Raw genomic sequence first — 14,323 nt, 5'->3', positions numbered from 1 at the left:
GAGTGCGTGACTACCGCTCCAAGTCATGATCTTCATCTGTTGTACCCCAGCCATCGCTTCCACCCGCCAGGCAGCACTCCGTCACTGATATCCGATTGATATGCGAATTAATGAAATTGATCATGGGAGCCATTCGCATGGCAACTATTTCTTTTTTTGTTTCAGATGTCGGATTACACTCACCAGGTAGTTCAAATGGGAATCCCTGGAGAGAAGACGGTGTTCGTTTCGAGGATCATTATTGAGAACCGACGTTTGAAGCTGATCTACCGCCGGCAACACACATTTCGCTATTAAATGATTATGTTACTGACACCCTGCATAAAAAGCAGTCTTGGTTCTACAGGCACACACAAGAGTCGCCGACAGCGTTACGCATTCTGGAAGAAATTCTGTGTGCGATTTGGAATCAGGCTTTCCATTCAAGTATATACTCGTACTGGATCCTATGGAGATGTCTTGTAATGATTACAGCCACTGGTGAATCATACTCGTGGCACTCTCATATCTCGAAACGAATCACCTTTTTCGAACCTATTTGCTACAGTAAAACTCCATCGTGGTTTTAGACAGTCCCTTTGCATCTTGTAACTGTTTCTCAGTCTCTGCCGCGTCATCCCTGCAGCTTTGTCAATGTGAGCGTTCCAGTTTAAATGAGAACTTATCAGAAATCAGAGAGCGCAATATCTACTGCCTCCTGCAAACCGTGGAAAAACAGGGTGAGCTGTGCTAATACGACAGGACCGTCTTTTTTACCACTCGGCGGAAATGAAACATGCTGTGGTAGCCTCGCCAGCGGTGTACGATGTGTAAGGCCAACACCAAACTAAGCTTTCTCCTGCAATACAAGGTAGTTGAAAAGACAGAAAAAGCAGTTAAGGTGGTGTTTCTTACTGGGAAAATTGGAAAGACTCTACTTCATGCAGGAACTGGAAGAAGGACAAGGATTTTGCTACCGCAGTGTGGTGCGTTTTCAAACTAAATACAGGTACAGCAGTCCGAAGGAGATGTGTGTTTTCAGGGTGCATTAACGTCTCTCACCTAAACATTCTCTCTATCATCGTTATTTTGTACCATCAAACAGACTATGAACTATAAAAACACCACTAACATCATCCGATGGAGATCTTGATAAGATTTTTACCGTCTCTCTGTCTCTTCCTATACATCGAAAACAAATACCTTCTGTGTGATGGCGTTGACCGTATGTGCCAATCCTATTAAATTTACAGGTATTGGTTCACTGGAGCAGGTGGCCAGTGATCGAAGTCATCTGCACAGAGATCAAAGGACACCAATATATGGCCCGTGGCCGGTGGTATTTAGTAACGTGATCTGTAATTGGGACATTGGGCGGTTTTGACTTTCGTGGCTGTGACCTGACGATAGACACACGCACTTCATTCAATTCATGGCCTGTAGAACGCTTTTGTAGGGTTTAAGTGTCACTGCAATATGTATGCATGTTTCTCGATCTGTACAAGATAGTTGTCCAATGAGATTCTAGTAATTTGTCCATCGGTGAGTTTCGAAACAACGTGAACATTTAAATATGTAATTGTTCCCATTTTCCCATCTGAACTTAGACACCAGTGTGCTTCGAAAACTGACAAAAGTAAGAAATAACAGCCTTAACCCTCCTGACTCTGACAATTGTTTAAATATTCCATACTGCAATTGATTTCCTGATAAATTCTTTAAATAAACGATAATCTGTACACCACATGGTATCATATTAATTGTTAAATTAATCAGTATTCCATACACTGCAGTCAATTCCTTAAAAAATTCTTTAACTGAATAAGTAAACTATATTTCAAACACCGCCTTGTATCCCACAGATTGTTTAAATAAACGATATTGCACACATTGTCTAAATTGTTTAAACAATATTCCATAAACTGCAATCGATTTCCCACCGAATGGCCAATCATCTGCATCTTTTTCCCGCCAGTCTACAAGGGGGGGAAGGGAGGAGAAAGCCTGGTGGTTTTCCCAAAGGTGAAGGGGTTAATTAATTGATCGATTTAATTAATTAGTCAATCAAATTTATATCAAAAGTCTGCTTGTATCGGTGTGAGGAGTATCAAGAGGGATGTGGGAGGAGGAGGGGGAGGGGGAAGAGTAGGGGTGGGGGTGACATGGTAAACCACTTAACCAAACAACAGGTTAAGGACCTGTCAAGCAAAACGACAGATTATCTACAGAGCGTCATAATCTACATCTACATCTGCATTTATACTCCGTAAGCCACCCAACAGTGCGTGGCGGAGGGCACTTTATGTGCCACTGTCATTACATCCCTTTCCCGTTACAGTCGCGTATAGTTCGCGGGGAGAACGACTGCCGAAAAGCCTCCGTGCGCCCTCGAAACTCTCTAATTTTACATTCGTGATCTCCTCGGGAGGAATAAGTAGGGGGAAGCAATATATTCAATACCTCATCAAGGAAACGTACCCTTTCGAAACCTGGACAGCAAGCTACACCGCGATGCAGAGCGCCTCTCCTGCAGAGTCTGCCACTTGAGTTTGCTAAACATCTTCGTAACGCTATCAAGCTTACGAAATAACCCTGTGACGAAACGCGCCGCTCTTCTTTGGATCTTCTCTAACTCCTCTGTCAACCCGACCTGCTACGGATCTCACACTGGTGAGCAATACCCACGTATAGGGTGAACGAGTCTTTTGTAAGCGACCTCCTTTGTTGATGGACTACATTTTCTAAGGACTCTCCCAATGAATTTTAACCTGGCACCCGCCTTACCAACAATTAATTTTATATAATCGTTCCACTTCAAATCGTTCCGTACGCATACTCCCAGATATTTTACAGAAGTAACTGCTACCAATGTTCGTTCCGATATAAAATAATCATACAATAAAGGATCCTTCTTTCTATGTATTCGCAATACATTACATTTGTCTATGTTAAGGGTCAGTTGCCACTCCCTGCACCAAGTGCCTATCCGCTGCAGACCTTCCTGCATTTCGCTGCAATTTTCTAATGCTACAACTTCTCTGTATACTACAGCATCATCCCCGAAAATCCGCATGGAACTTCCGACGCTATCTAGTAGGTCATTTATATATATTGTGAAAAACAATGGTCCCATAACACTCCCCTGTGGCACGCCAGAGGATAATTAAACGTCTGTACACGTCTCTCCATTGAGAACAACATGCTGTGTTCTGTTTGCTAAAAACTCTTCAATCCAGCCACACAGCTGGTCTGATATCCCATAGGCTCTTACTTTGTTTCTCAGGCGACAGTGCGGAACTGTATCGAACGCCTTCCGCAAGTCAAGGAAAATGGCACCTACCTGGCAGCCTGTATCTAATATTTTCTGGGTCTCATGAACAATTAAAGCGAGTTGGGTCTCACACTATCGCTGTTTGCGGAATCCATGTTGATTCCTACAGAGTAGATTCTGTGTTTCCAGAAATGACAGCCGGCCGAAGTGGCCGTGCGGTTAAAGGCGCTGCAGTCTGGAACCGCAAGACCGCTACGGTCGCAGGTTCGAATCCTGCCTCGGGCATGGATGTTTGTGATGTCCTTAGGTTAGTTAGGTTTAACTAGTTCTAAGTTCTAGGGGACTAATGACCTCAGCAGTTGAGTCCCATAGTGCTCAGAGCCATTTGAACCATTTGAACCAGAAATGACATGATACGCGAGCAAAGAATATGTTCTAAAATAATACATTATCGATGTCAGAGATATAGGCCTATAGTTTTGCGCATCTGCTCGACGACCCTTCTTGAAAACTGGAACTGCCTGTGCTCTTTTCCAATCATTTGGAACATTCCGATCCTCTAGAGACTCGCGGTACACGGCTGTTAGAAGGGGGCAGGTTCTTTCGCGTACTCTGTGTAGAATCGAATTGGTATTCCGTCAGGTCCAGTGGACTTTCCTCTGCTGAGTGATTTCAGTTGCTTTTCTGTTCCTTGGACACTTACTTCGATGTCAGCCATTTTTCCGTTCTTGCGAGGAGAAAGGTGTTTAGTATATCAGCTTTACGCGTGTCATCCTCTGTTTCAATGCCCTTATCATCCCGGAGTGTCTGGATATGCTGTTTCGATCCACTTACAGATTTAACGTAAGACCAGAACTTCCTAGGATTTTCTGTCAAGTCGGTAGATAGAATTTTACTTTCGAATTCACTGAACGCGTCACGCATAGCCCTCCTTACACTAACTTTGACGTTGTTTAGCTTCTGTTTGTCTGAGAGGTTTTGGCTGCGTTTAAATTTGCAGTGATGCCCTCTTTGCTTTCGCAGTAGTTTCCTAACTTTGTTGTTGAACCTTGGTGGGTTTTTCCCGTCCCTCACAGTTTTACTCGGCACGTACCCATCTAAAACGCATTTTACGATTGCCATGAACTTTTTCCATGAACACTCAACATTGTCAGTGTCGAAACAGAAATTTTCGTTTTGATATGTTAGATAGTCGGAAATCTGCCACCTATTACTCTCGCTAAACAGATAAACTTTCCTCCCTTTTTTTATATTCCTATTTACTTCCATATTCAGGGATGCTGCAACGGCCTTATGATCACTGATTCCCTCTTCTGGACTTACAGAGTCGAAAAGTTCGGGACCGTTTGTTATCAGTAGGTCCAAGATGTTATCTCCACGATTCGGTTCTCTGTTTGATTGCTCGAGTTAATTTTCGGATAGTGCACTCAGTAAAATGTCACTCAATGCTCTGTCCCTACCACCCGTCCTAAACATCTGAGTCTCCCAGTCGATATCTGGTAAATTGAAATCTCCACCGAAGACTATAACATTCCGAGGAAATTTATGTGAAATGTAGTCCAGATTTTCTCTGAATTGTTCTGCCACTAATGCTGCTGAGTCGGGAGGTCGGTAAAAGGAGCCAATTATTAACCTAGCTCTGTTGTTGAGTATAACCTCCAGCCAGAATAATTCACCGGAACTATCCACTTCTATTTCACTACAGGATAAACTACTACTAACAGCGACAAACACGCCACCACCGGTTGCATGCAATCTATCCTTTCTAAACACCGTCTGTGCCTTTGGAAAAATTTCGGCAGAATACATCTCTGGCTTCAGCCAGCTTTCCGTACCTATAACGATTTCAACTTCGGTGCTTTCTATCAGCGCTTAAAGTTCCGGTACTTTACCAACGCAGCTTCGACAGTTTACAATTACAATACCGATTGCTGCTTGGTCACCGCATGTCCTGGCTTTGCCCCGTACCCTTTCAGGCTGTTGCCCTTTCTGTACTTGCCCGAGACTATCTAAACTAAAAAAACCGCCCAGTCCACGCCACACCACCCCAGCTACCCGTGTAGCCGCCTGCTGTGGGTAGTGGACTCCTGACCTATCCAGCGGAACCCGAAACCCCACCACCCAATGGGGCAAGTCGAGGAATCTGCAGCCCACACGGTCGCAGAACCGTCTCAGCCTCTGATTCCGACCCGCCACTCGGCTCTGTACCAACGGTCCGCAGTCAGTCCTGTCGACGATGCTGCAGATGGTGGGCTCTGCTTTCATCCCGCTAGCGATACTGGCAGTCTTCACCAAATCAGATAGCCGCCGGAAGCCAGAGAGGACTTTCTCCGATCCATAGCGACACACATCATTGGTGCCGACATGAGCGACCACCTGCAGATGGGTGCACCCTGTACCCTTCATGGCATCCGGAAGGACCCTTTCCACGTCTGGAATGACTCCCCCCGGTATGCACACGGAGTGCACATTGGATTACTTCCCCTACCTTGCAGCCATATCCCTAAGGGGCCCCAATACGCGCCTGACGTTGGAGCTCCCAACTACCAGTAATCCCACCCTCTGCGACCGCCCGGATGTTGCAGATTGAGGGGCAACAATCCTCTTAGCAGAACAGTATAACCTCTGTTAATCAAAACAGAACAGTAGGTTTGGCCCTGAATGTATACTTGCCCCTGATGTAGGCAACCCGCACTAAAATGCCCAGATTAACCCCCCCCCTTGCCCCACAACTTACATTGACGTAATTAAATTTGCAGATATCTACTTGAGTTTCGTCGCTGAGAAGCTCCAGGGTTTTTCCATTGTAAGTGGTAGCTTCCACCTGGACAGAGTATGAATCGCCACAGAAAATTTGATTGAGGACTTATATGTGGAATTAGCAGTTTTACTGTGCAGCTTAAGAGAATCTATCAACAACTAATTAAATCTACAACTTAGTCTGATGGAGATAATTATAAAACTGATGGTCAATGGAATCATTTGTCCTTCTCACGCCGTCCGAGATAAGACGTTAGAAGCAGACGGATTTGTCCCTATGGTATTCTGTACGAATATGGTAAGCTATCAATATTCGGGTGCTACATTTCTATGTCACGCTTCACTCACTTACTCTTGTGTTTCCTCAACACATAAGAACCAATTAGTATCTTTTTCACAATGGGATTCCTTCATTTTTAGCTGTTTCCAGTTTGGGAATCATCATAATATATTTGTATCAGAGTGCCACAAGGAAGAAGAAACATAATTTACGAATATGCACAGAGACTCGCACAACAATAACGGAAAACCATGGAGGCCATCACCTACGGATCGGCATACGCGCGGAATATAATGTTTCACAGTGTTTACACAAATAGTATTTGCAACTACATAGCACAATGCGTACAATAGAATATTTAAGGAGAGTGTGTCTTGAAAACTGCAGGGCAACGTCTGTCCTCAACACACAGCTTGCTGCAGTGCCAGACACTGACCTGTTTGGAGGCACAGTCATTAGACATTTTTCACACTTACGTAGACCTAATTAAACACGTGAAAGGATTGGAGAGTCTAAATCTGTCTGATCTGTCAGTCTAAAGAACTGAGGCGGAGTAAGAGAAGGTAGCGACTAACCTCCTGCCAGCCGGCCGCGGTGGTCTCGCGGTTCTAGGCGCGCAGTACGGAACCGTGCGACTGCTACGGTCGCAGGTTCGAATCCTGCCTCGGGCATGGATGTGTGTGATGTCCTTAGGTTAGTTAGGTTTAAGTAGTTCTAAGTTCTAGGGGACTAATGACCACAGCAGTTGAGTCCCATAGTGCTCAGAGCCATTTGAACCATTTAACCTCCTGCCATGAAATGGGTTATTGAAGGCAGAGTAGAGTACTACCTCGAATTTGAAAGGAGTGGCGAAAGAAAGCGTCCATGTCTTTATCTACTAAAGTATTCCTTTATTTGCATAAAGTGATTTACGGAAACCACGGAAATTTTGATCTGCATGGCCGACCGGGGAAATGCACACATACTGAAACGTATGCCTATCATTTTGCATGACTACTGATTACTACTTATATTTGACTTGATTATCGCTTGATAACAGGCAACTAGCCTGATATTGCTAACAACGTAAAGAACAAACATATGGCACCAGGCAATGTGGCTTCAAGTTGAGGTATTTATAGAACCACAACGAAAAATTTCAGCTACGTTTTAAAACAGTGCGGCGTGAGGTCTCCATCTTGACACCAGTTTTAGTGGTCACCCATTGGGTCAAGATTTTTAGTGGGCGTGGGAGGTGAGCAGGTGAAGTGGTGACGCTACTAGTGCAGAAGGCTGACATTGGAGGCTGGTGTGTATTACTGTCATGCACGCATTAAGGCATCATTGAAAAAGTGTTGTCAGTAATCATACTTTTTACTTATAATTTATATCAAGGATTGTCTTCCCCTGTGCGACGGAAGGCGCGGCGCGATGATTCACACACGCGAGTGCGGCAAGGAACGGCGGATATAGCGCTCCATCGGCTGCGGCCGTTGTGCTGGTCAGGGCCCAATGGCGATGTCGTGCAGATGGCCGGGAGTGGAGTCCAAAGACTGAAACCTACCGCAGCTCAACGGCAGCTAGTGCGGTTCGGTCAAGCACTCTCGAAGAGAGACGTGCACTTACGCAGGTGGCAACACCATATCATAGACGGTTGGTGTCGTCAAGGCGGTAGCCCAGGACTTAGCGATAGGACAATCGACTGTTTTTAACAATCGATTAGTCAGTCGACTGTCTTTCGGTTCAGTCGTTTTTTTCAATCGAATGAAACAACCGAATGAAACTAATCTCTGCTGCCATGTCAACTGTATGCATCTATTCACTCATTCATCACATTTGAGTGGTTTAACTTAGTGTGAGACAACCGACTGAAACAAATGTCCATCGGTTGCGGCCGTTACATAAAGGTTTCACTCACTCACCGGGTTTGAGTGGTTTCACTAAATGCGAGACAACACACTGAAGCAAGTCTAAGTCGGTTGCGGCCGTGATATGAATGTTTTCATTTCCTCACCGTGTTGAAGTGATTTTACTTCATCTTTTTCATCATTTTCGGTAATACAAATTTCGATTCCAGACACCTTTCTGCCTTTTCCAGTACTGTAACTGAATTAGCCCTCTCTCGTTCTTGTACCCATCAAGCATCCCATTCCTTCCCTTACCTCCCTATTTCTACAAAATTTGAATCCGCTTACCACTCGGCATGCTGGTCCTTGTAATGTCCTTATTCCCCCGGCTGTTTGTTCAAGTGCTGTTCGTAACCTAAAGATCTGATCCGATGGAGAGACAATAGAAACACAGTACAAGCGGTGCATGCTTCTACCGGCATCTTCCGTATTCTACTACTGCTCAGACAAGAAATAAATATACAGTACAAAAGGGAAGGACACACAGAGTACACAATACACACGAGTTACCCTATTACCCTATATATCTTACGGCGCATCATAGCCCACTTAAATTCACATCAATTTCGTGTCAAATGACGCCAACGTCAACTAGTGAAACATATATTTGGCACAAACTACGGGCACGACAACTCATTTTCAGAAAGAATGCTGAATGCACACCTGACGACAGATGTTAAATATGACTCATAACAGTTAGCCGTAAAACAGACAAATCTGGAGGATCAGCGGTTGTACAACAGTTACCTCTAGATTAAAATGAACGTCGCACGATCCACCATGGCCGGTCAATTACGCAATGCAAACGGCCAGTAGAAAGGTAAACGAGAAGCTTTTCACGCCCCATTCGGCATCGTGCGAAACGTTGGCCGCATAATGAGCGAAACTGCTGTGGTATTGACGGCGACGCTGGAAACTGGCGCCGGTCGTAGCATTGTTGGCATGAGGCCCACTTCTGATCACCAGTTTTAGCAGCGCGGCATGAGGCCCATTTCTTGACACCATTCCTGGCGTTAACCTGTCGGGTCAGATTCTTTAGTTCATTTGGAAGCTGAGCAGGTGAGGTGGTGATGCTACAGGTGGAGGAGGCTGAGTTCAGAAGCTGTTGCGATAGCTGTCACATGTTCTACTGGATCAGTGAAACAACTTTCTGTCTGTCTACTCCGTTGCAACAGAAGGCGCGCTGGTTCACAGACACGAGTGCGTCAAGCAATGCGGACACAGCGCTTCATCGGCTGCGGCCGTTGTGTGGGTCAGCACTGTCAGCTGTCACCGTGGAAACAGCCGACACCTCTTTAGCATTTAGGATGTGTAGCGCATAACTACAGAGCCGCTAACCGCAGCTGCTGCCACACGGCAGTCAAATGCGCAAGCAGCTGCAATTGCCGCTCCACCCTGCGTCGAATTGTGTTCTGAGAGGAGTGAGCGTCCGCCAGTGAAGCAGCCCATTTGCCGCTGCATCAAAATCTTGACTGTGTGTGACCAGCACGATACAGTGACGAGCATTTCAGCGAAGCGGCCTGGCCACTGTGGTGCAACGCGGGAGACCGCACCGGCAGGCTGCTTTCTGTCTGGCAGGCCTTTAGTACAGCTCTTCATGAGGAAAAGGTCTAGGCTCGTTCTTATCCCCTTCAAACACGGCGGTGATCAAACAGCAGTTCCAACTTGCTACCACTAAGTCCCGCTACAGCCGCATGGCCATGGTCTCGGAGGCTAAGTCTCATCTCAGCGACATGCAGCACATCTTTGTTTACCAGTCAGGCTATTCTATATCTAGCGAAACTGCCATTCCGTCTGAATCAGAGATGACCAAACACTGAGACTGAGGCTTCGGAAACGGTCGTATTTAAGCCGAACATAGCGTAATCGTCGCCAGATATGCTGCCATTTGTCCTCATGATTGGTTGGTTGATTGATTTGGGGGAAGGGACCAAACAACGAGGTCAACGGTAGCAGCCCTCGTGATCCGAAGGTGTCAGCAGACTCATTCCGACCGTGGTGGTCATATCCCCTCGCCTAATCACTTTCCGGCTGCACCACGATGCCGTGGAGCACGTGCCCCCGGAGGTTAGAAGTTACGGCTCCTTAGTGCAAGGCATTCGAATGACGAATTAGGTGTTATAATACTGCGCCTCTCATGCTTCCTGATTCCGAATCGGCTCGGTGTGAAAATGTATTACGAATTTGTCCCATATTCCATGTGTGACACACAGTATGAGCCGTCTGTGCCACGTGACTTCAAAAATGAATACGTCCACCCGGGAAATTAATCTGCTGTGCTATATTTATTTTGTGACTATCCCCAGTCGCAATTTACTCAGAATGGTAATCAATTTCGTTCAGTTAGAGAACTACTTCGGATCTACTAAATTTAAATAAGAGGCTAGTTGCTGTCTTTTAAATTAGTGTATGTCACCAAAATGCAGACAAGAATTAGAAGAAAAGTGCAACAATTCTCAGAAACGATATCGTATGCAACAAAATTGTGTAATGTACAACATATAATGATTACGAATATAGGAAGCGTATAACAGAAAACAGTGAGACACTTTCCTAGAACAAACTACAATGAGATTGTATAAGAGGTTGCACCGAAATGAGACTACGACACAAGTTAGACGACGATCAGGAAACTTCACTAGGTATGGACCTGTAAAATAGATGGCCAGAGTGGGATAAGTTCTACATAGGAAAAATCGGACTCAAATAACCCATTCGATTTGAGGAAGACATAGTCACAAATACTAAAACTGCGATCGATACGTACCTAAACAATGACAAGAACTACTAAACAGCACATGGAAGTGACACACACAGTCCCAAAGAGCTTGAAATCTTCGCACATCAAGTAAAGGAAACAGATAAAAAGCCCAATGAAAACAATGCGTTTCAGATTCACTCGGTTTCTGAACTTCGTGAAGATATTCTATAGGCACATACCACCGAATAGATGCAAACATTGGTTTCTCAGTTCTCAATTTTACATCGGATGAATGGCTCCAGCTTTAACAGATAGCTCGCTGTAACATACGTGTTCCAGAGCCATGGATAACGACACCGCTGCTGAAGTACTCCGTAAAGCAGCAGAACTGCAATGTAAGGTATGTTGCACATTTATTTTCTGTTGTAATTTTAGCTTCGTCTATAATTCGTAATTGTTTTGTTTTAGATATCATGACTACTTCATCTTGTATCACACACAAATGCCGACACTACTCATTTTTTTTTAAAACAATTATATATTTCTTATTGTTGTGGTCTTCAGTCGGAAGACCGGTTTGATGCAGCACTCCGTGCTATTCTGTCCTGTGCGAGCCTCTTCATCTCCGAATAACTACTGCAACCTACATCCTTCTGAATCTGCTTACTGTATTCACCTATTGGTCTCCCTACACGATTTTTAGCCCTCCACACTTCCTAGCAGTACTAAATTGGTGATCCCTTGATGTCTCAAAATGTATCATATCAAACGATTCCTTCTGTTCGTCAGTTTGTGCCAGAAATTTCTTGTCTCCCGATTTCTGTTCAGTATATCCTCATTAGTTACGTGATCTACCCATAAATCTTCATTATTCTTCTGTTACGCCACATTGTGAAAGTTTCTGTTCTCTTTTTGTGTAAACTGTTTATTGTCTATGTGGGAAAGTTTCTCATCATCGGTCCCCAAAACCGATATTTTAGTAAACTAACTCCTGAAATGACTTCCACACATGGCTATACTCCAGATAACTACTTCCAGAAAAGACTTCCTAACACTTAAGTCTATATTTGATGTTAACAAATTTCTCTTCTTCAGGAATACTTTTCGTGCCATTGCCAGTCTACATTTTATATCCTCTTTGCTTCGGTCATCATCAGTTATTTTCCTTTCAAGACTGTCCATTCCGTTCAGCTGCTCCTCCAATTCCTTTGCTATCTCTGACAAAATTACAATGTCATCGTCAAACCTCAAAGATTTTATTTCTGCTCCCTGAACATTAATTACTTCTACAAACTTTTCTTTGGTTTCCTTCACTGCTTGCTAAGAGTTCAACACCGGGACTGGCTTCAACACTGTCTCTCTCCCTTCTCAACCATTGCTTTCCCTTCGTGCCCTTAGGTTCTTATAACAGCCATCTAGTTTATCTACAAATTGTAAACAGCCTTTCGCTCCCTGTATTTAACACCTGCTACTTTCAGAATTTGGAAGAGGGTATTCCAGTCAACACTTTCAAAACCTTTCTGTAAGTACAAAAATGCTATAAAAGTAGGTTTGCCTTAACCTATTTTCAAAGATAAGTCGTAGGGTCAATACTGCCTCGCGTGTTCGTACATTTCTCCGGAATCCAAACTGATCTTTCCCCAGGTGTGCTTACAGCAAGTTGAAAACGAGAGAGACAGAGAGAGAGAGAGAGAGAGAGAGAAAGAGTGAGAGAGAGAGAGAGAGGGAGAGATAGAGTGAGAGAGAGAGGGTGACATATACGTGCGTTTTATAATTCCTTTCTCACGAAAATTTCTCTCCTTCATACCTCCTCTGTGTTACCACAGATGACGTTCCACTGATCTCATTTGTAATAGGACTGCAGTGCACGCAAGGTGCCTGTTTGCTTCCACCGCCGAGAGTGAAATGCAGAAGCTGTAATAAATGTTCACCAACCTGCAGTCTTCTGCAGTTGTTGCCCTTGCGCAGAGAACAGCACGTAGGTCGTGAATCCGTTATCTTGAGGCTATAAGAAACTCTTAGCGAGGACTTGGTATTATGTAAATCATTAAATTTCCAATTGGTTTATTTGTATGGGATGAAGCTCCTTTTTTATTGGCAGAACACGAGAAACTACACAGCTACATTCAACTGTAGAGTCACAAATAATTTCCAGTCTTCAACAAAATAATTAACTGCGTATCTTCGTAATTACTATCACTCTGTTCTCAACTACATATCCATATACCCATACATTGCTCATAAAGTCTTAACCTGATACCGGCTGCGGCAGACATGTCTTCGAGAGTGCCGAACCAGCTATGATCTTACAGCCGATCCACTTCACCTGCTACCCAAGTTAGGCGCGATCCGTAGATCACCGAAGTGCTCCGTCTGCCTATTCGTTTAGCAGTTGTTTATTATTCTGGTGGTTATTAATACTTGTTAAATAATGGAATGATAGCACACTATTGAGAGATGCTTTAATTTGAAAGACAAGTAAATACGCTCTTTAGTTTGTCTAATATTAATAACAGAAGATTATCACTTTACCGTGCAATTTCCGAACGCAGCAGCCAATCGTGGAGAAGGAATACAATATAGGTACCCGCACCGAAAAAACCATCTGCCGTCGGTACCTCACACCACATTAGGTCATCTACCCACTTCTGTCTTCTCAGCTGTTCTAAGAAGAGCTTCTTGTACCTGAGTATGATGGGTGCAAAGCCAGAAATATTATATGTTTCTACCAGTTTTTCCGTTCTTCTGGAAGGAATTTGTGTTAGTATTTTACAACCACGATTTATTAAACTGATAGCTCGGTATTTTTCACACCTGTCAGCAACTGCTTTCTTTGCAACTGGAATTGTTACACTCTTCTTGAAGTCTTAGGGTATTTCGTCTGTCTGATACACCTTTCACACCAAACGGAAAAGTTTTGTCATGGCTGACACTCCCAAGGATATCAGTAGTTCTGACGGAATATCGTCTACTCCCAGGGCTGTGTTTCGTCTTAGATATTTCACTACTCTGTCAAATTCTTCTCGCAGTATCATGTCACCCATCTCATCTTCATCTAGGTACTCTTCCCCTTTTATAATATGGCCCTCAAGTTCATATCCTTTATGTAGACCCTCTGTATATTCCTTTCACCTTTCAGCTTTCCCATCTTTGCTTAGGAGTCGTTTTACATCTTAGGTCTTCATATTCATACAGCTCCATCTCTTTTCTCCAAAGGCAGCTTTAATTTTCCTGTAGGCAGGATATATCTTTCCCCTAGTGAAGTACGCTTCTAAACCCTATAATTTGTCCTCCAGCCATTCCTGCTTAGCCATTTTGCACTTCCTTTCAGGTTCTTTTTTTAAACGTTTATGTTCCCTTTCGTCTGCTTCATTTGTCGCATTTTTATGTTTTCCCCTTTCATCAATTAAATTCAGTATCTCTTCTGTAATTCAAGGATTTCTTCT

The sequence above is a fragment of the Schistocerca nitens genome, chromosome 3, assembly GCF_023898315.1.
Source record: "Schistocerca nitens isolate TAMUIC-IGC-003100 chromosome 3, iqSchNite1.1, whole genome shotgun sequence".
NCBI classification, from domain to species: domain Eukaryota; kingdom Metazoa; phylum Arthropoda; class Insecta; order Orthoptera; family Acrididae; genus Schistocerca; species Schistocerca nitens.
The sequence above is the reverse complement of the archived record's forward strand: the minus strand, read 5'-3'. Positions refer to the sequence as shown.